Source organism: Manis javanica, chromosome 7 (assembly GCF_040802235.1).
Source record: "Manis javanica isolate MJ-LG chromosome 7, MJ_LKY, whole genome shotgun sequence".
Taxonomy (NCBI): domain Eukaryota; kingdom Metazoa; phylum Chordata; class Mammalia; order Pholidota; family Manidae; genus Manis; species Manis javanica.
Window position 1 is genome coordinate 106,578,258 of NC_133162.1, and position 20,643 is coordinate 106,598,900.

Below are 20,643 nucleotides of genomic sequence, written 5' to 3' on the forward strand. Positions count from 1 at the left end.
AATGGTTTTCTTGGCTTCACTGGAGATGGATGGTAATTATAGATTTGCTTTGTTTATGTCACCGTATTCCTATTATGTCAATATGTGTGTGCAAATTAGTTAGTAGTTTAAAACCTATACATACTTAAGGTACTATACAAGAAGATATGTCAAAGAAATAATCAATCCTCCCAAGTTTCCTTCATATGCTACATCTATAGCTTTTCTTCTTCCTTCCTAATTACAAACTTTAAATAGAATTCGTGCCTCATATCGAATTTACCGAGTATCATAATTCCTCCAGGTGGTAAAGATACCTCGAGACAAGTGCTGGGCATAGAAGCCACAGGGCATAAATCTGCAAAGAAGTAAAAAGCTAACCTTTGCAAACAATATGGCTTCTCTCTCACTTACCAACTTTACATTTCCCTGTATGGCCCCGGAAGATGACTGGTTAGCCAGAGACGGGTAAGATTCCTCAAGGGAGGAACAACCTAAGACAGGCACAGTCGCAGGGGGGCCATCAGGTGAGAATTTGGGGGTCAACAGAGGTGAGGCTCAGAACCTCACCCCCCCTGCTTTGAGAGAAATCTTCTGCATCCGTGGATGTCTTGCTGCCCTTGTCTAGCCTGGATTAATACTTAGTCCATAGGCACACACCTGATCATCTGATCATCTACATTTGCCTTCTTACAGCACTAAACTATGTTTTCTACCTTTATCTTGCATCTACCTACCACTTCAGCATTTTATTAAAAATAAAAATAATAATAATAATAGGAGAAATGTGGGATCAACATATAAATCAAGTACAAAAATCAAATGAATATTCATATTTGACCTGATGGTTTATAGGTCATATTGCATGATCAAAACCGAAAGTTTCTGTGATGACTGCCCTTGTACTGTTCACCATGTAAGAATTTATTCACTCTGTAAGAATTCGTTCACCATGTAAGAACTTGTTCGTTATGCTTCAGAAGATTGGAGACTGACGAGAATTAGGCTTGAGATGGATTAATGATTGTACATTGAGCATTGACCCCCCTATACTGAATTTTATTGTTGTTAACAACCATTTGATCAATAAATATGAGAGATGCCCTCTCAAAAAAAATAAAAAAATAAAAAAATAAAAAAAAAAAAAAAGGAGATTCTGCCATTAACATGGATGGACGTGGAAGACATTATGCTAGGTGATATAAGCCAGATACAGAAAGAGGAACTGCATAATCTCATTTATATGTGGGATCTAAGGTCAAATACATGGAAACAGAGAGTAGAGTGGTGATTACCAGGGAAGGTGAGGTAGGGAAAATGGGAAGATGTTTGTCAAAGGGTACAAAGCTGCAGTTACAGGGTGACTGACTTTAGATATCTATTGGAAAGCATGGTGGCTATATTGAACACTGGGAATTTGCTAAGAGAAGCAGATTGCAGGTGGTCTCATCTCACACACAAACAGTATCTATGAGGAGAAGATATATTAATTAACCTGATGGCAGTATTCATTTCACTATATATACGTATATCAAATCATCATTGTATACCTTAAATATATACACTTTCTATTAAAATAGAAAACCAAATGGGATGTTGGGGAAATTCAGAGCTCAGCTATGGCAGGAAGTTGCTGCCTGCCATAGGGTCAGGGAGACTGGTGAAGGAGGTGAAGAGCCCAGGGCCAGAGCTACCCAGACGGCCCTGGCATCACGAAGGAGTCACAGCCACTAATGATAATGCTACCTATGTATACAGACAAGGAGAGGGAGAAAGAGAGTCCAGCCCTCCCACTCCCAATCTCTGCTCATTCCCTCCCATTGTTGCTTAACCAGAAGTCAGTTGGCAGGGAGTGTGCAAACGTAGTTTGCAAGAATCAGCTTCCTGCCCCATAGAGCAGAGCAGGCTTAAGGCAGAGGGCAACTGTGCAAATGATAGGCATGGCCCCTCTCTTTCATTGCCTCCTTTTCAACAAGTAAATTGACCTATGGTATCAATGCTGCCTATGGATCTCTTTGTGAAGGGCCTTTCTCATCAATTTGGTAAGAGAAATGCACAGCAGTTAGGACTTTAATTAGAGTTTCTTTGAGAAAACTCACTGGTTAATGGAATATTTCTATTAAAAATATGAAGTGTAGGTCACATAGATCCAGTTAACCGGAAGGTGCAATGTGCATCATGATGAAACTTCCTAATGAGTCATGCTGCAAAATTGTTTTTAAAAAGTGAAATTTCTCTCCAGCTTCAAGTCACAGCAGCAGTGTAGTGCTACTCACCTTTACCCTGTCTCATTTTCCCGGCTGTTTATAGGCAATATTATCCTCCAGAAATTATATTTCCACCTGAATATTAAAGTATTCTCTAGGGCAAAACAAAAGTAATCAAAATGGAGCTTTCACAAATAACGATTTTGAGCATAGATTCTCCCTGAGACCGAGAACATTCTTTCTATTTGGGTTGCCTTTCTAGTTTGTTCATTCTTTGTATAATTTAACAAAACGCTGTGAACTGCAGAAATGGCTAAGTGCAGGTTTTTTATTTTTGGAAGAACATTAAAAGGCTCAGGCCAGTAAAATGACTATATTTACTTTTTAGGCTCCTTTGTTTTTGGAAAGTATATAAAAGAAATTCTAAATGCATAAATAAGAGGTTTTTAAAGTCATTGACTAATGACTCCTTACAAGGAGGAATTATTAGTGAAATGAAAAATATAATTTAATTTTAAGAAATGTATCATAATTTCAAAAAAATAGTGAATTTCTCCCTGTACTCTATAGTTCCATTTTAAAACTAACATTTAGTTCTGAATTTCAAAGGCATTATAAACATGATACTTTTGTTTATTCTTAGTCTATAAAATTGTCATCATGATGAAATATTTGTTAGCCTTTCCTCTGTTAGTGGTACTACAAAGTGCAGTTTACATGACAAGTTACACTGTCATCTATGGGCTCTATAAACTGGGATAAATTATTATACAGCTACAATATTTTATTTTTATTTTTATTAAGAGAAAGGAATATTATCAGAAAAGAGTACCTCCATAGCCGATCATCTGACACCCTTTAAGTGATCAAAATTAAGGATATTTAAAGCATGAATTAATCTTTGATTTACCAATAGTTTTATCCTATCAAGGAGTAATCCCCCTTTTCTTTCATTCTTTTTTTTTTTAATCTTTAATCTACACTTACATGAAGAATACTATGTTTACTATACTCTCCCCTATACCAGGTCCCCCCTAAAAACCACATTACAGTCACTGTCCATCAGCATAGCAAAATGTTGTAGAATCACTACTTGTCCTCTCTGTGTTGTAAAGCCCTCCCTCCCCTTTCTCCCTCCCCCCCATGCATGCTAATCTTAATTCCCCCTTTCTTCTTCCCCCACCCTTATCCCTCCCTTCCCACCCATCCTCCCCAGTTCCTTTCCCTTTGGTACCTGTTAGTCCATTTTTGGGTTCTGTAATTCCACTGCTGTTTTGTTCCTTCAGTTTTTCCTTTGTTCTTATACTCCTCAGATGAGTGAAATCATTTGGTATTTCTCTTTCTCCACTTGGCTTATTTCACTGAGCATAATACTCTCCAGCTCCATCCATGTTGCTGCAAATGGTAGGATTTTCCCTCTTCTTATGGCTGAGAAGTATTCCATTGTGTATATGTACCACATCTTCTTTATCCATTCATCTACCGATGGACATTTAGGTTGCTTCCAATTCTTGGCTATTGTAAATAGTGCTGCGATAAACATAGGGGTTACAGCTACAATATTTTTAAGCCATATACTTAAGAATGCAAATATGACAATTTCTCAATTTGGGGTTAATTTCAGCATGTCTATTTTTTCTCATTCAGTTCTAGGTATTCCTCTCACCTTTCTGCCCTGGATGGCACCTGCTGTGGGAGAGGTATCTGACCCCTCAGGGATCTGTCGTGGTCCATGCAGGCATCCTCTGAAATGTAAAATCTTTGCTGGTTGTTGGGCATTGTTAGTTCTTCCTGATACTGGTCTCTGCAGAATATCCCGGGTCCCCGTTGTCTTCCCTCACGGAGTCCATCTTGCTTTCTGCACAGCACTCTTTATCACTATGGGAGGGCCTCCAGGTCCGTTGTCTTGCCCTGTGTGTTCCAACCTTGCCCGCCTTGGTTGTGAAGGTGGTGTTTGTCTGTGTCCTCTGCTCCGTCAGGTCATGCAGAGCTTCTCCTCTTAGTCCCTGGTCTCCCTCAGCCTCCTGGCCATGGCAGCAGTAAGATGTGGCGATTCGGGGCTGCTTATCATTTCCTAAGGCCCAGAAGGAAAGCAGGATATGACTCTGGGTCAGTCTGATTGTTCCCTTCCACCCACTTTCTTAGAAAACCGAAACTGTATCTGACTCCTTTGTTTCCTTTTAACTGTTTCTGTCTTTTTCACATATGTGCACAAGGCCAGTGTTTAGGCCTGAAAGTCAGGAATTTAAGATGTCTGTGTCCTGATTCTCTAATAGACTTCCTCTTTAGGCAATAAGCAGTTTTCTAGAGGTCCTTGGGTTTGGAGGGAAAGGCGTTGAGTCTCAGTTAAGAAATTCAACAAAGCTGGGTGAGGGCACCTTGGACAATACCCACTATGCTTTCTTGAAGCATGTTGTGTAACTTTTTCTCATCTGTAAAAGAAGGATTAGGATACCTGGTTGTGTGATTATTATGAAGATTAAATGTGATAGATCAAGGGTCATGCCAAGTGACTGTCAAAAAATGTTAGTCCTTTCCCCTCTACTTGCCCCAGCCCCCACAGTTTAGAAACAGAGAAAGTTTGAACTGAAGTACATACACAAGGATCAAGTAAAATCAGAAGTTAACTCAAAGACTAAAGGGCAAAGTGTCACTCATATCACTACAGTTAGATAAAGCCTAACAAAAAGTCCTGGATTATTACAGGAGCAGTATGTGTGTGTTGTGAAAAATTAGATAATACAAGCAAAAATTAGAAAAAAGTCTTCATATTCCAACATGCAGATTGTTATTTTTTAACACTTCAGTGTCTATTCATTTTGATCTCTCTATAATGCTCTGTATCTATGTGTATATAAATTTGTAACTTAATTTTCATCTCCTTTAGAACTAAAGAATGTCCCAATTTGCTCTTTTGTTCCCCGAAGTCTTTCACTAATGGTTATTCCAATCAGCATGTGAAAGGACCTCATGTTGCTTCTGTTTGTTATGGTCCTTATGTTTCTTTTAACTAAAGAAATCTATTTTTTTCATGTCCTTGACTTGTTGAAGAGACCTGACCAGCTGTTATGTGAAATATTTCACCTTCTGAGTTTGTCTGATTGCTTCTTCAAGGTGCTGTTTCGCTTGTTCCTCTGTATTTTGCTAACTGGCATTTTGCTTCAAATGTTTATTAATTTGGTTAAATTTTGCTTCCTTGGTAATGCTTCAGACTGTATCCTATCAGAAGATGCCATCTTAATGATGCTGTAATTAATGGCTGGATGACGGTGATGACTCTCTGATACTTCCATTGTGCAGTTATATGCTTCTTCCCTTGTTAACTAATTTGTACAGGGTTATTGTAGCATTATATGAATGTCTGATTCCTCATCAATCATTCACCTAGTAGTTTTAGCATGAATTATAGTGAATAAAGGTACTTTGAACCAAAAGAGATGGCTAGATGTGTTAGAGGGATGGAGATTGCATTGGCAAATGTTTAAAAAGTAGCTATATCAGCTTTTTCCTGTCCAGGTCAGAAAGGAGGCAAGATTGTAATAATCTTCAGCTAAGACATGTCTTGGTGGCCAAGACACACAGGATTGCTATCAGTAGCAAGAATTGAGCCTAACATTCAGAAGAAAGCAAAGGGTGACTTTAACAAAATGATTTTTGAATTTATGCCTGGAATGAGGGTAAAGGAAAGGTGAAAGTTTAGCAAATGATGGAATTCATAATCAAATGGTATTCAAAAAATTTAGGACACCTTAAAAATGAAATCTGAAACACTTGAAAAATTGAGGTTGAATTACTTTATTTCAAGGAAAGTCTTGAGTTGGGAAACTTTTTCTTTTATATCTATGTAGTATATTTTTGATGAAGTACCAGAGTTTTATGAGCTCTGACAATTTCTTCATAAGCCCTCTCTTTTCAGCTCTGCAGATGTAAATTGTACTTTTTTGTTTGCCTGGAGTAAATTACCCTGTACTTTGGCACACTGGCTACTTCTAAGGCTGCTAGGAGTATTAGATGGTAATGGATTCTTTTTTTTTTTGGTAGCATTAATCTACAATAACAGGAACATTATGTTCACTAGACTCCCCCCATCATCAAGTCCCCACCACATACCCCATTAGTCTCTGTCCATCAGCATAGTAAGATGCTATAGAGTCACTACTTGCCTTCTCTGTGTTGTACAAGCCCTTCCCGTGCACCCCCCTCATTATACATGCTGATCATAATGCCCCCTTTCTTTTTTCACCCCCTTTATCCCTCCCTTTCCACCCATCCTCCCCAGTCCCTTTCTCTTTGGTAACTGTTAGTCCATTTTTCGGTTCTGTGAGTCTGCTGCTGTTTTACTCCTTCAGTTTTTTTCGTTGTTCTTATACTCCACAGATGAGTGAAATCATTTGATACTTGTCTTTCTCCGCCTGTCTTATTTCACTGAGCATAATATCCTCTGGCTCCATCCATGTTGTTGCAAATGGTAGGATCTGTTTTATTCTTATGGCTGAGTAATATTCCATTGTGTATATGTACCACATCTTCTTTATCCATTCATCTACTGATGGACATTTTGGTTGTTTCCATTTCTTGGCTATTGTAAATAGTGCTACAGTAAACATAGGGCTGCATATGTCTTTCAAACTGGGCTCCTGCATTCTTAGGGTAAATTCCTAGGAGTGGAATTCCTGGGTCAAATGGTATTTTTATTTTTACTTTTTTGAGGAACCTCCATACTGCTTTCCACAATGGTTGAACTAATTTACATTCCCACCAGCAGTGTAGGAGGGTTCCCCTTTCTCTACAACCTCACCAACATTTGTTGTTGTTTGTCTTTTGGATGGTGGCGATCCTTACTGGTGTGAGGTGATATCTCATTGTGGTTTTAATTTGCATTTCTCTGATGACAAGTGATGTGGAGCATCTTTTCATGTGTCTGTTGGCCATCTGAATTTCTTCTTTGGGGAACTGTCTGTTCAGCTCCTCTGCCCATTTTTTAATTGGATTATTTGCTTTTTGTTTGTTGAGGTGCATAAGTTCTTTATATATTTTGGATGTCAACCCTTTATCGGATCTGTCATTTACAAATATATTCTCCCGCACTGTAGGATGCCTTTTTGTTCAAGTGGTGGTGTCCTTTGCTATACAGAAGCTTTTCAGCTTGATATAGTCCCACTTGTTCACATTTTTGCTTTTGTTTCCCTTGCCCAGGGAGATATGTTCATAAAGAAGTTGTTCATGTTTATGTCCAAGATATTTTTGCCTATGTTTTTTTCTAAGAGTTTTATGGTTCCATGACTTACATTCAGGTCTTTGATCCATTTCGAATTTACTTTTGTATATGGGGTTAGACAGTGATCCAGTTTCATTGTCTTACATGTAGCTGTCCAGTTTTGCCAACACCAGCTGTTGAAGAGGCTGTCATTTCCCCATTGTATGTCCATGGCTCCTTTATCATACATTAATTGACCATATATGTTTGGGTTAATATCTGAACTCTCTATCCTATTCCACTGGTCTGTCAGTCTGTTCTTGTGCCAGTACCAAATTGTCTTGATTACTGTGGCTATGTAGTAGAGTTTGAAGTTGGGAAGCAAGATCCCCCCTGCTGTATTCTTCCTTCTTAAGATTGCTTTGGCTATTTAGGGTCTTTTGTGGTTCCATATGAATTTTAAAACTATTTGTTCCAGTTTGTTGAAGAATGCTGTTGGTATTTTGATAAGGACTGAATTGAATCTGTAGTTTGCTTTAGGCAGGACGGCCATTTTGACAACAGTAATTTTTTCCTAGCCAAGAGCATGGGATGAGTTTTCCATTTGTTAGTGTCCTCTTTAATTTCTCTTAAGAGTGTCTTGTAGTTTTCAGGGTATAGGTCTTTCACTTCCTTGGTTAGGTATTTTATTCTTTTTGATGCTGTTGTGAATGGAATTGTTTTCCTGATTTCTCTTTCTGCTAGTTCATCGTTAGTGTATAGGAAAGCAACAGGTTTCTGTATATTAAGTTTGTATCCTGCCACTTTGCTGAATTCAGATATTTGTTCTAGTAGTTTCAGAGTGGAGTCTTTAGGGTTTTTTATGTACAATATCATGTCATCTGCAGATAGTGACAATTTGACTTCTTCTTTACCAATCTGAATTCCTTGTATTTCTTTGTTTTGTCTGATTGCCGTGGTTAGGTCTTCCAGTACTATGTTGAATAACAGTGGGGAGAGTGGGCATCCCTGTCTTCTTCCCAATCTTAGAAGAAAGGCTTTCAGCTTCTCACTGTTTAGTGTAATATTCTCTGTCGGTTTATCATATATGGCCTTTATTATGTTGGAGTACTTGCCCTCTATACCCATTTTGTTGAGAGTTTTTATCATGAATGGATGTTGAATTTTGTCAAATGCTTTTTCAGCATATATGGAGATGATCATGTGATTTTTGTCCTTCTTTTTGTTGATGTAGTGGATGATGTTGATGTATTTTCGAATGTTGTACCATCCTTGCATCCCTGAGATGAATCCAACTTGATCATGGTGTATGATCTTGATGTATTTTTGAATTCAGTTTGCTAATATTTTGTTGAGTATTTTTGGCAATGGATTCTTAAAGAATTTCAAGATCTAGTTTTTAGGACAGGCTGCATTGTCAAATGTGCCTGGAATTTAAGTTTAAAAAAGATTCAACTTGATTGTTCTGTTTTTCCCCTTGGGTGACAAGATTCAAAATCTTTTGGGGAATTGGAAAAGAATCTGAAGTTTTCCTTGGGAAATAGAAAGATGGATTGTTTTAAGGGGTATGGGAGGTTGTATTATTACCTTATTATTGGTTGTGTTTTTAGAAACACATTGTTCTCCCCTGTCCTGGTGCCTTCTGTACATCTCTTGGTCGTGTGACTTGCTTCAGTCGATGAAATGTGAGAGTAAATTGTGAGTGCATTTTCCAAGCAGAAGTTTTAGGAATCATTGTGCAGTCCGCTAAGGCTCTTTTCTTCCTCTGCCCTGAGACTGGCATGTCCCAGACAGCAGCTTCTCTTTTAACCTCCTTGATTTGTGATGAATATGTAGCATACTTGAGAAATGAATGCTATTTTTGGTTGGAAGCAGTGAAAATTTTGGTTTGTTTGTTACTGTGGCATGATTTTGCCTAAATTGACTGCTACAAAGAAGAAATAAGATGCATGTATAGAATACAGGATTTTGGTGCTACCAAGTAGAGGGTATGGTTGGAGATTTTAAAGTCAATGATCCATTTCACTTAGCCAATTTAATGCTACCTGGATTTCCCTTCGAGCTCTGTGATTCAGTAAAGTAAACTGCCAAACCAGAATGGGATTAAAGTGCCCCTCAAGAGATACCACAAGCTATCACAGTCATGCTTAACACTACAAATCACAATTGATTGCAAGAATGAGAAAGAACTTTCTAAGACTGAGGCATCATTTTACTTTGAGGTTAGCACTAGTGATCTGTTAGACCAATTAAAGTGAGCTGGAACTTTTTAATGATTTTTCTTTCAGATTGCTACTTGAGATCATTATTTGAATTGCAATGACACATTGTGAAATAATACAATCTGTTGCTTTTATATTCACACAAATTAATTTTCAACTGAAATGTAAATGTCAGCTGATGTATGTCATATTAGGCTTAGGAAAAATTTTTTATGTTTGATTTTTTTTTAGGAGATAACATGCTCAGGATAAACTGTGAGAGCTATGAATTGAGAAGAAAACCCATTCTCTCTTCAGTTCAAATTAATTTCTCAGAACTGAAGCAGGATAAATACTCCAGCTGAAGTGTGTGCTTTAATTACAAATCTCAGGAATCTTAAGTTTTATGACTCAGTTTAAGCGTCCAAACCTGTGCAGCATGCCTTAAGCTAGCCAAGTTACCCCTAGGTGCTCATAAATCATTATTTTGTGTAAGGAGAGTTACAAAAAAATTAAGAATTAGAGACACATCACTTTTTACCTCATCTGGTTGAAGGAAGGAAGTTAATCTTCAAAAGGATGTTCTTCTCAGCAGATCATTTTGCTACATATTGGAAGTTTTCCAGATAGAGGTAATTCAGGCAATCAAGAAACAGAGATGAGGGTCTGTAATTCATAACTGAAATTTGGCTTTCATATTTAACTTCATTAGTATGCAGCTGATTAGGAGGTATGTATTTATTAAATAAAGTGACCTCTAGATTTGCATATTCAGTACAAAATTAGGTCCTTGAAGGCCTGAGGATATTTAAAATCACTATTTAAAGGGATGTTATTGCCAAGATTTAGTAATTAAAATAATAACAAATTGGATTTTAAAGTTTTTAAAGCTTTTGAAATTGCTTCCAGGCCATTTCCTCTACACTTCTGTCCGTAGCAAAAACTAATCTTTTTCACATTAAAAAAAAGGTGAATACAGATTGTGAATATAATTTCTAAAGAATTGCTAATCATTACTTTTAATTTGAATAAATAAGTTCAGGTTGGTTCCTAAGCATCTTGTGTGTTGGTCACCACTAAGGTAATGACACAAAAATGGAGAGCTCTTCCCTACCGGGCAGAGGCTTAAACTCAATGAGGGAGATAGACACTCAAAAATAAGCAATGTAGAGCTTGAAATATGAAATAATAGGAATATTGTCAAGAAGAGGATAATTAATTCCTTTATGGGGAAGTAGGGAAAGATGTATAAACATTATAAAAACATGCCATTTTCAAAATTGGCTTGTGAATCTAAAAAAGAGTGAAATTAAAATGGCCACATCATAAAAGCTGTCTGGGCAGTGTAATAGATTTCAATTCTATGACAAATCTTATGTGTTCATTAAAGTTAAAATAAAATCCTGTCTTCTTTATGAAGCTTTTGTCAATAATTTGTCTTAATGATGTCTACTTTAATTCCAAATTTCTATAACATTAACGATTTCTTTAGGTAGTATATTACATATTGCCTGTGTCTTGTTTCCTATCATCTGTGTTAAAATACCCTCTACCTAAAATGATGAAAGTCCTTGGAGGTTCTGAGGACCATAAAGTATACTTATCTTCACCATGGTAGGTAGAATATTGGTAGTGATAAAATTCTACATAGGGCTTCTAGCATTCCACTGGATAATGGTATCTATCTAAATCCAAATCTGTCCACACATCTACCAAAGGAGGCATACAGATTATCAAAGGAAGCAAATGAAACCACAGCATAGGTAAAAGACTGCAAACTTCAAATTACCTCAAATTCAAGAAACACCCCAGTCTGGGAAGGGAAATTCAGAAAAGAGGAGGAGAGAAATAGGAGGGTTAATGGAAACACAGCAAATGCTCTTTAGCGAAAGGGAAAGTATCCCCTGGATTGGAGTATTAGGCTTGATAGATCAGAGTATTGGCTCCTGGGGCATTAAAAGGAAATCACTTGAATGTTTATGGGAACAGACATGGCTCTCAGGGAGGCACTGCACCTGGTGTAGAAGGGGATGACTCGGCTTGGGGGGACATCAGTTGGAGCATTGGTAGAAAGCAAAAAGAGGGAAAACTTTAAAGGTCCTAAAGAAACCGTCACAGTATCAGAACATATAACAACCCCTAGGTACCCATCTCCACACCTGATAAACTGCACCTCTTCATGCTATTTTATGGTGCTCTTGGGCCAAGAAAACTGGTAAGATGTAGTTATGCAACCATCTCCATAAGCCAGTTGTTTTATTGTAACTTCATCAAAACAGTAGGTTTATTCTTTTTTAATATAGCAACTTTATTGAGATTCAGTTCATTACCATACAATTCACCCACTTAAAGTGTACAATTCAGTAACTTCTCATATATTCACAGAGTCCTGTAACCATCACCACAATACATTTTAGAGCACTTTCAGCACTCCAAAAAGAAACCCTGTTCCCATTACCAGTCACTCTCCAGTTTCTCCCCTTTCTCCTACTCCCCTGCAATGCCATTTTGCATTCTGATCAGTAATGGAACAGATTTCCAGTTTCTCCATATCCTTGCCATCACTTTAACTTTAGGCATCTTGTGAGTGTATAGTGGTTTCTCATTTGGTTTTTATTTACATTTCCCTGATGACTAATGATGTTGAACATTTTTTCATGTGCATGTTTTCTATTTGTATATCTTCCTTGTGAAGTGTTCAACTATTTGACCCATTTAAAAAACTGAGTTATTCATATTCTTATTATTGATTTATAAGCTCTTTTGTCTGCATAGAAGCCCTTTATTATACATAAATTTCACTATTTTTTCCCCTAGCATGTAGTTCATCTTTTTCTTTAACAGTGTCTTTTGAAGATAAAATTATTTAATTTTGGTGCAGTACAATTCACAGATTTTGTGTTTTATTATTCATGTTCCACTGATTGACTTTTGAATATTAAACCAATCTTGCATTTCTGGAATAAAACCACTTGATCATGTTGTATCATCCATTTTATATATTGCTGCATTTGGTTTGCTAAAAAGTTACTAGGATTTTTGTATCTGTGTTTATGAGGGATATGGTTTGTAATTTCTTTTCTTGTAATATCTTTTTTGAGTCTCAGTATCAGGGTTACCTTAACCTCATAAAATAAATTGGAAAGTATTTCCACTTTATTTGTTCCATAAAGGAATATGTCTGAATTTGGTATTGTTTCTTCCTTTGATGTTTGAAGACATTCATCAGTAAAGACTTCCGGGCTTTTGTGGAAAGGTTTTTAATTATAAATTCAGATTTTCATTCATGTTTCCACATATTTTGGTAATATGTATTATTCAGTGAATTTGTTCCTTTTATCTAGGTTGACAGATTTATTACCACAAATTTGTTCATAATATTCTCTCATTATCTTTTTGTTTGTAGTGATGCCCCTCATTAATTCCTGATATGTGTACTTTGTATTTTCTCTTTTATTCTTGTCAGTTTTGCTAAGTGTCTATCAGTTTTACAAATCTTTTTATAAAAGCAGCTTTTTGCTATATTTGGTTATCTGCTATATGTTTCATTCATTTTTGTCTTATGTCTTCTACTTTGTTCAGTTTTAATTTTTTGTTCTTTTTCTTGAGACAGAAGGTTAGATAATTGATCCACCTTTATACTTAACTGATACTGTATACAGGTAGCTAAATTTTTCTCTGAGCACTACTTTATCTTCATTGCATAAGTTATGATGTTACATTTCCATTTTTATTCACTTAAAATATTTTATAATCTCCACTTTTTCCTATTTAGAAGTATATTACTCAATTGTCAAGCAGTTGATGGATTTTGCTTTTTATTTCAAATTAATTCCCCTGGAATCAGAGCACATCGTCTGTATGATTTAATCCCTTGGGATTTCTTGAGTTTTGTACTCAATGTATGATCTACCTTGGAAATGTTTTAGGTACATTTGAAAAGAATGAGCATTCTACAGTTGTTGAACATTGTTTTATATACTTTTCATTAGATCAGTTTAGCTCATTGTGTTCTTCATATCTTCTAATCTTTTGTCTGTGACTCTCTTCTTGAAGGGAAGGTTATTAAAATCTATAGTGATGAGAGTGGGTTTGTCTAGTTCTCTCTCTATATGTTTTTGTTTTTCCTTGAGTTAAAAAATTTAGATTGCCATGTCTCCTAAGTTAACTGACACTTTTATATTTATGAAATATCCCTATTGATGTGTCGTAAAACTTCTTGTCAAAAAGTCTAATTTGGCTGAATAATATTCCATTGTGTAATTTGTTTAGTGTTAATATAGGAGCACTTGCTTTCTTTCATTGGTATTTGCTTAAGAAATCTTTTATCATCCTCTTTGACTTATCCATAACCTTATATTTAAGACATTTCTCTTATAATCAGTTGTAGTAGTTTCCTGTTGTAATGCTCATATAACAATATCATTAAGTTGTTGACTTAAAACAGCACAAATCTAGTTTCTTATCATTCTGGAGGTTAGAAGTCCAAAATGGGTCTCAGTAGGCCAAAGTCAAGGTGTTGGTAGCTCGGTATTCCTGCTGGAGTCCCTAGGGGGAAATTCAGTCCCCTGCCCTCTCCAGCTTCTGGAGGCTATTCAGGGTCCCTGGCTCATGGCCTCTTCCATATTCAAGGCCAGCAGTTGCCAATCCGGACTTTTCATGCTGTATCACTCTGACACTGACTCTCCTGAATCTCCCTTTCATCTATAAAGACACTTATGATTACATTGGGCCATCTGGACAATCCAGGATAATCTTCCTGTTTTAACATCCTTAACTAATCACACCTATAAAGTCCCTTTTGCCTTGTAAAGTAACATTCACAGGTTTTGGGGATTAGGACATGGACAACTTTGTGGGAGCTGTTACCCTGCCTAACATGCCAGCCTATAGTTAAATATTGCTATTGTTATCTTTTCTGACTTTTGTCTTTGAGATTTTTCATCCATTTACGTGTAGTACAGTTAGTACCATAAATGAGTTCATGCCTACCATCTTGGTCTGTGTGTTCTATTTCTTGGCCTCTATATTCTGCCTTCTTGGGGACTAAATAATTATATAATTGTTCTATTTTTTTCTTATCTTTTTAGTTGTGCATGGTTGATGATTTTTAGGGTTATCTTAGAGATTTCAGTATGCACCCATGACAGCACAGTCCATCTTGAGTAATTATTTTTATCACATACATCAAAAAAAATTTCTGGTATGCTGACTCTAATACTAGGTCATATGTCAGTCTGCTCCTGTTTCCCCTCTTGATCATCAGCCTCATTTGCCTATTAAATATATGCACACATAATACCTTACCCTCATTTACCTACTTCTCACCTGGAAAGTGCTTTTCCTTCTCTGTAATGTTATTCTTCCAGACTTCATTGTTCCCACATCTTTTAGATGTCTTTTAAAATATGATTTCTGAAATCTATCCATTTTTTTTGTAGCTACAGCAGGACCTCAACAGGTGGCCTTGACTTCTGCAATTATCCTAGAAACACAAGTCAGGAAGTGTCACTTATGAGGGAGAAAAGTTAAAGGGACCTCGTAGAGCATGGAAGGAGATTGTTATGGGATCTGTTATAGATGCGGCTAGACCAGAGAAGTGGCATTAGCTGGTGTTTCAGGATACTTTCACTTTTGTTTTCCTATGATTCTAGTAGTTTCTTCCTGGAAAGGGTTGTAAATTTTGACATGGCATAAATTCCTTTTGGGAACTGTGGAACTGCAACAGTATACTAGATGGTTGTTTAATAAGCACAACTGTGAGAGGTTCTTGGGAAACTAGTCTGGTTGTACCATCATCACCTAGAAATATTTTAAGTGGTTTATAAAGGTTGGGTGCTACCTGTAGGTGGCAGTAGAGAGTCATTTGGTTACAAAATCTAATTCATGATCTTCAATGATTTATTGCTAATTACAGAATTGAAATATTGGATTTTAATATTTGTGTTTCTAATCAGTTCTTGGATTTTTGAGCTGTACAGTAAATTTGTTTAGGTTTGGAAGGAGACTATGAAGTTACAGTCATGTCACAATATAAATTCTGTAAAACTGAGATCATGAACTTACTTTTCTCCTTTAAGAACTTCCATTTTTTTTGTCTTTTTTAATAGTAATTAAAAATTATAAACAGGATTTTCTCTGCTCTGTATCTGGAACACTTATGAAGAAACCCTAGTTAAATTTTCAGTGTTTGACAGAATATAACATTGTCATTTTTACTGGTCAATATATTAGGATGCCATATTTGATGACCTGCAAAACTGAGAAGTGAAAATTCATTTGCTTTTGTCATAAAGGAGAGAAAGAATAATTAGTAATTAGTGAAAGTATCTGGAACATTTTTTTTTGCAGAAACCAAATTTTGTTCAGTCGAGTTTTTGAAGAACAGTGGGGTTGTGCTCCTGTGTGTGACTAACCTTCAGATACTGGAACAGGTCATTGAGAGAGGGTGAGAAATTTTCCTTCTGGGAAATTTTTCAAGTCTCCACTGGCTGGTGTAGACACTCACTCTTTTCTACTCCCAAGTCAAGGGAAAGATTTAAATGACCATTGTCTTTAGCTCTCTCAAGGTGAGTCACTAAAACTCACAAATTAATTATATAACCTTGCTGCATTTTATGTTGATGGATTGAAAAACAATTGTGTGGGGGGGTATATGTCTTTCTATAGGCAACTTCATCAGGATGAACAAACTCAGAGCACACATCTGCCTAGTGAAGTCTGTTAGTGTGCAGATGAATCATCAAAGACCCTGGAGTAAGGTATATATGTATAAAATGGGCTTGTTCATGTGTTGCAAATGAATAGGCTATTGATTACACATAATGACTGATCCTGATCTTTTGAGACAAGTCAAGATGGACACCAATACAATTCTGCAAACATTTTAATCATTTTTGTCCAATGTTGGCACTGGCACTTTTCTGAACCTTTAGAGGGACATTTCATGGTTTACTTTTTCCTTCCCTTTCAGCATTTCAAACAAGGCATTTAACCTGATAACAGTTGATGCTGGTTTCAAAACATCAGCACCTTCTTATAAAGCAAATGACATTTCCAAGTACTCTCTACCATATGCAAACACTTATAGTTATTTAAAGCTAGAACTTCTGCATGGCAAATTTTGCATACCTATACCAAATGCAATGTTGAATTTTCTGTCTTGCCATTTAATATATCTGACTTTTACTTGGAGATGATTATACACAAGATACATCGTTGCAAAAATTGGTATGTAGGATGATTTTCAGAGAACTTAAAGGGCTATCATTACTAAAATTGTAAGAGAAGAATCTAGAGGCATTATTCATTCTATTAAGTTTGTTTTCTCTCTCTTTCATGTTCTCTCTATGACCATTTCCTACTTGAAGTACCTTTTCTTAGGGACCTACCTGAGACTCAAAGATTCTTACTGGTTGACACAGTACACTGAGCTCTAAGATTATACCTTCTCTCCAAACCAGTTCCTTTCAGTTTGACTGTCTGCTCTCCCTCATTAGAACAACAGGATCCAAAGGCTGGATTCCTCAAGTCTTGCATCTTAGCAACTCCTGTTTTACATGTTCAGATACGTCTGACTTTCTATTGATTGTGGACTAGTGTCTTTACTGGCTGCTAACCACTTGGGAACCACTTGAAAACTTTGTGTTCAGTTCTTGAGTTTCTTTGCAAGGTTGCAAAGTTACAGGATTGCTTTAGACTCCCATAGACTGGATTTCAAAGGGAGGGCATATTGTGGGTAGGGAAATGGCCTAATCTTCTGTAATGAGCCACTAAAAGCATTTCAGGTGGGATAATTTGTCCTTGTATAACACTGTTCTGCATATTCCAGAAAGTCTTTATTCTTGCCTCCTTCCTATCTTCTAAATGCTAGTTTTTATCTTCAATCAACCAAAATGGCTACACACATTTCCAGAAGACCCACTGAAGAGGTGGTGGTGTTCAGTTTGAGAACCACCGGCATCATGTCAACACAGTACCAAAAATAAAATCCCAAACAAACCAACAACCACCAAACTGGCCAGTAGACATTTTTACTGTCTTGTTAAATTAACACTGGTGGAGGCCACACTGACTGTGACAACTTTGTTGAACCATCACACAGTCATTTGTAGCTTAGCCAATTTCCTTTGAAAACTCATATTCCCATAAACATCGATCAAATGGGTAATAGAAGTAGTCAGTAATGTTTTCTCCTTGATTTTGTAGTCTACAGTCATTTCCTAGCTTCCTCTAGGCCTTGCTTAGAGATTCATTTGCCAAATTTTGTCATCTTGTCCTCCGAGACTTTCATATAGCTGCTCTCAATATCAATCTGTAGACTTCTTGTTGTTGTTCATCTGAAGTTGCCCTTTGCAAGCTTAATGCTATCTTTCTTGATGAAGGAATTCTGTTTCCTACTCTTTTTTTACTAAACAAAAGCAGAATCTTCCATCTAAACTTGCCATGTAGAGTAACACTTATCTATTAGCTGAATAAGAAAAATGATTTATTTTCATATAGCAAGAAACACTGGCTGGCCCTGGGATTTTATTATAGTGTCATCACTGACCTACACTGTAATAGTTCAATTTCCTAGTACAAAATACATCTTGGAAATGTTTTAGGAGATTGAAAAAATAATTGTAACATTTAAGTTTCACAAATGTTAGAAATATTTCTTTTTCCATAATTGGATCTGTTAACTAGAGCCTGTTTGTTTTATTTCAGTGAATAAAAAGAATCCCTTACTTGTTCATCAATAGTTTCCATAGATTGCTTTTTTTGCAACCTGATTTCACCTTCAGATTCGCTGGCCTGTGCTACAGGCGGGTCTGTAATTTAATTCAGGTCAGTTCAGATATATTATAAGGCATTATCTCCTTTTCCAGCCGATCAGCATTTAATTTTTCAGAGCTCAAAGTCACTTTCTAATTGCGAAGAGTGTTTGATTACACACACACACACCACAGGTATCCACCCAAATATTTATTTATATTTTATGTATACTCTTTTTGTCATTTTGGAGTACTTATCTTGTGTTAGTGTTACTTTTGAAAGAAAAAAATTCTTCAGAGGTTGGAATTATTCTTTTTCAGTGATATCAACATAAATTTCTACAGCCCAAGTTAAGTTATTCTTTTTTATGAAGACAGAAATGAGCTCTTCTGAATTCTTCACATATCAGGCCAGAAACCACTATGTCCTGTTGATTTTTTTTATTAAGGTATCATTGATATGCACTCTTATGAAAGTTTCACAAGGAAAACAATGTGGTTATTACATTCACCCTTATTATTGAGTCCCCCCCATACTCCATTGCAGTCACTGTCCATCAGTGTAGTAAGATGCCACAGAGTCCCTATTTGCCTTTTCTGAGCTATACTGTCTTTCCCGTGACCCCACAAAAGGTTAACATCCAAAATATATAAAGAACTCACATGCCTCAACACCCAAAAAGCAAATAACTCTTTTAAAAAATGGGCAGAGGATATGAACAGACACTTCTCCAAAGAAGAAATTCAGATGGCCAACATGCATATGAAAAGATGCTCCACATCACTAATTACCAGGGAAATGCAAATTAAAACCACAATGAGGTATCACCTCACACCAGTTAGGAAGGCCAACGTAGTAAAGACTAGGAACAACAAATGTTAGAGAGGATGTGGAGAAAGAGGAACCCTCCTACACTGCTGGTGGGAATGTAAACTAGTTCAACCTTTGTGGAAAGCAATATGGGGTTCCTGAAAAAACTAAAAATAGAAATACCATTTGACCCAGGAATTCCACTCTTAGGAAATTACCCAAAGAAAACAACTTCTCAGATTCAAAAAGACATATGCAAACCATATGTTTATCAAGCACTATTTACAATAGCCAAAAATATGGAAGCAACCTAAGTGAGCATCAGTAGATGAATGAATAAAGAAGATATGGTACATATACACAATGGAATACTATTCAGCCATAAGAAAGAAACAAATCTATTTGCAACAACATGGATGAAGCTAGAGGGTATCATGCTCAGTGAAATAATTCAGGCAGAGAAAGACAAATAACCAAACGATTTCTGTCATTTGTGAAGTTAAGTTATTCTTAAAAGTCTTGATCCTGTTTAAAATACCTCCACACATGCAGGGTATCCCTACTGTTGCTAGACACTGCGATGGGGCACTTTGGTTTTACTTCTGCTCTCAATGGACATGATAGAATCAATGTGCAAATAAAATAACTATACAACGTTAATGTAAAAAGATATTTGAAGTAAGAAATCCTTTTAACACATATAGTTTGCTTCGAGATATGTGCCTAATCTAGGTAGAATAGAAAATACTGTGAGAAGTAATACTCTAGAATTTGATTTCATTTGAAATAACAGTTTTATATTCTATGACCTGATCTCTTTGTATCTAAACTCTCAAATTAATTCTCATGTTAAGTAAGGTCTTATAATCAATCTCCTGTGTAGTGTATTCTTACAAATAATTTTCAACCCCAAGGCCACCAAAATTTTGTCTGACTGCTATATTTGCACCAGTTTCAACTATTTTTACAATAATTATTTTTTGTGTGTGTGTGACTATCTCCTTTTGGGAGGTAGTTAGATGTCATATTAAGGAACTTAAACTCTTGGGTTAGGCTGCCTGGATTTGAAATCTATGTTCACTGTCTCAGGATTTATTTTAGCCTTCTGTGGCTTATATTCAGTATCTATCAGTAGGTTATTATTTTGTGGTATCTCCCCCATGAAGTGGGTTGTAATATTGTATGACTTGTCACTAACAAACCAAAATAGAAAACTTTAAACCTTTAATGAAGGAGAAAATGGGTGTTTTCATCCATTAATCACACAGCTGAGTGAATCTGTTTAGAGTATTATGTTGTCCAGCTTGTGTCAAACCTGCAGAGATTGTTACATTTTGGAAATAAAATACAAGATGAGCTATTTTTTCAAGTAGATACAGATTTGTGTAGGCTTCCATAATTTTCTTTTTCCATTTTAATGTTTGGGATGATGGGCTAAGACTCTGAGAAAAGGACAGAGGGAGAGAGAGAAGGAGGTAAAGAAAGAGAAAGA

At 36.3% G+C, this 20,643-nt stretch overlaps 2 protein-coding genes across 2 annotated transcripts in view; one reads left to right on the forward strand and one right to left on the reverse strand.

Annotated features, from left to right (window-relative positions):
- The window catches only part of LOC140850476 (uncharacterized), a 29,355-nt gene extending 25,140 nt beyond the window's left edge, over window positions 1-4,215 (reverse strand). The window contains exon 1 of the mRNA XM_073241384.1: window positions 3,421-4,215. The gene's annotated coding sequence lies outside the window, so the exon portion shown is untranslated. The remainder of the gene's footprint in view (window positions 1-3,420) is intronic.
- THSD7B (thrombospondin type 1 domain containing 7B) overlaps window positions 1-20,643 on the forward strand; it is a 905,223-nt gene that overhangs the window by 24,862 nt on the left and 859,718 nt on the right. The window lies entirely within an intron of this gene.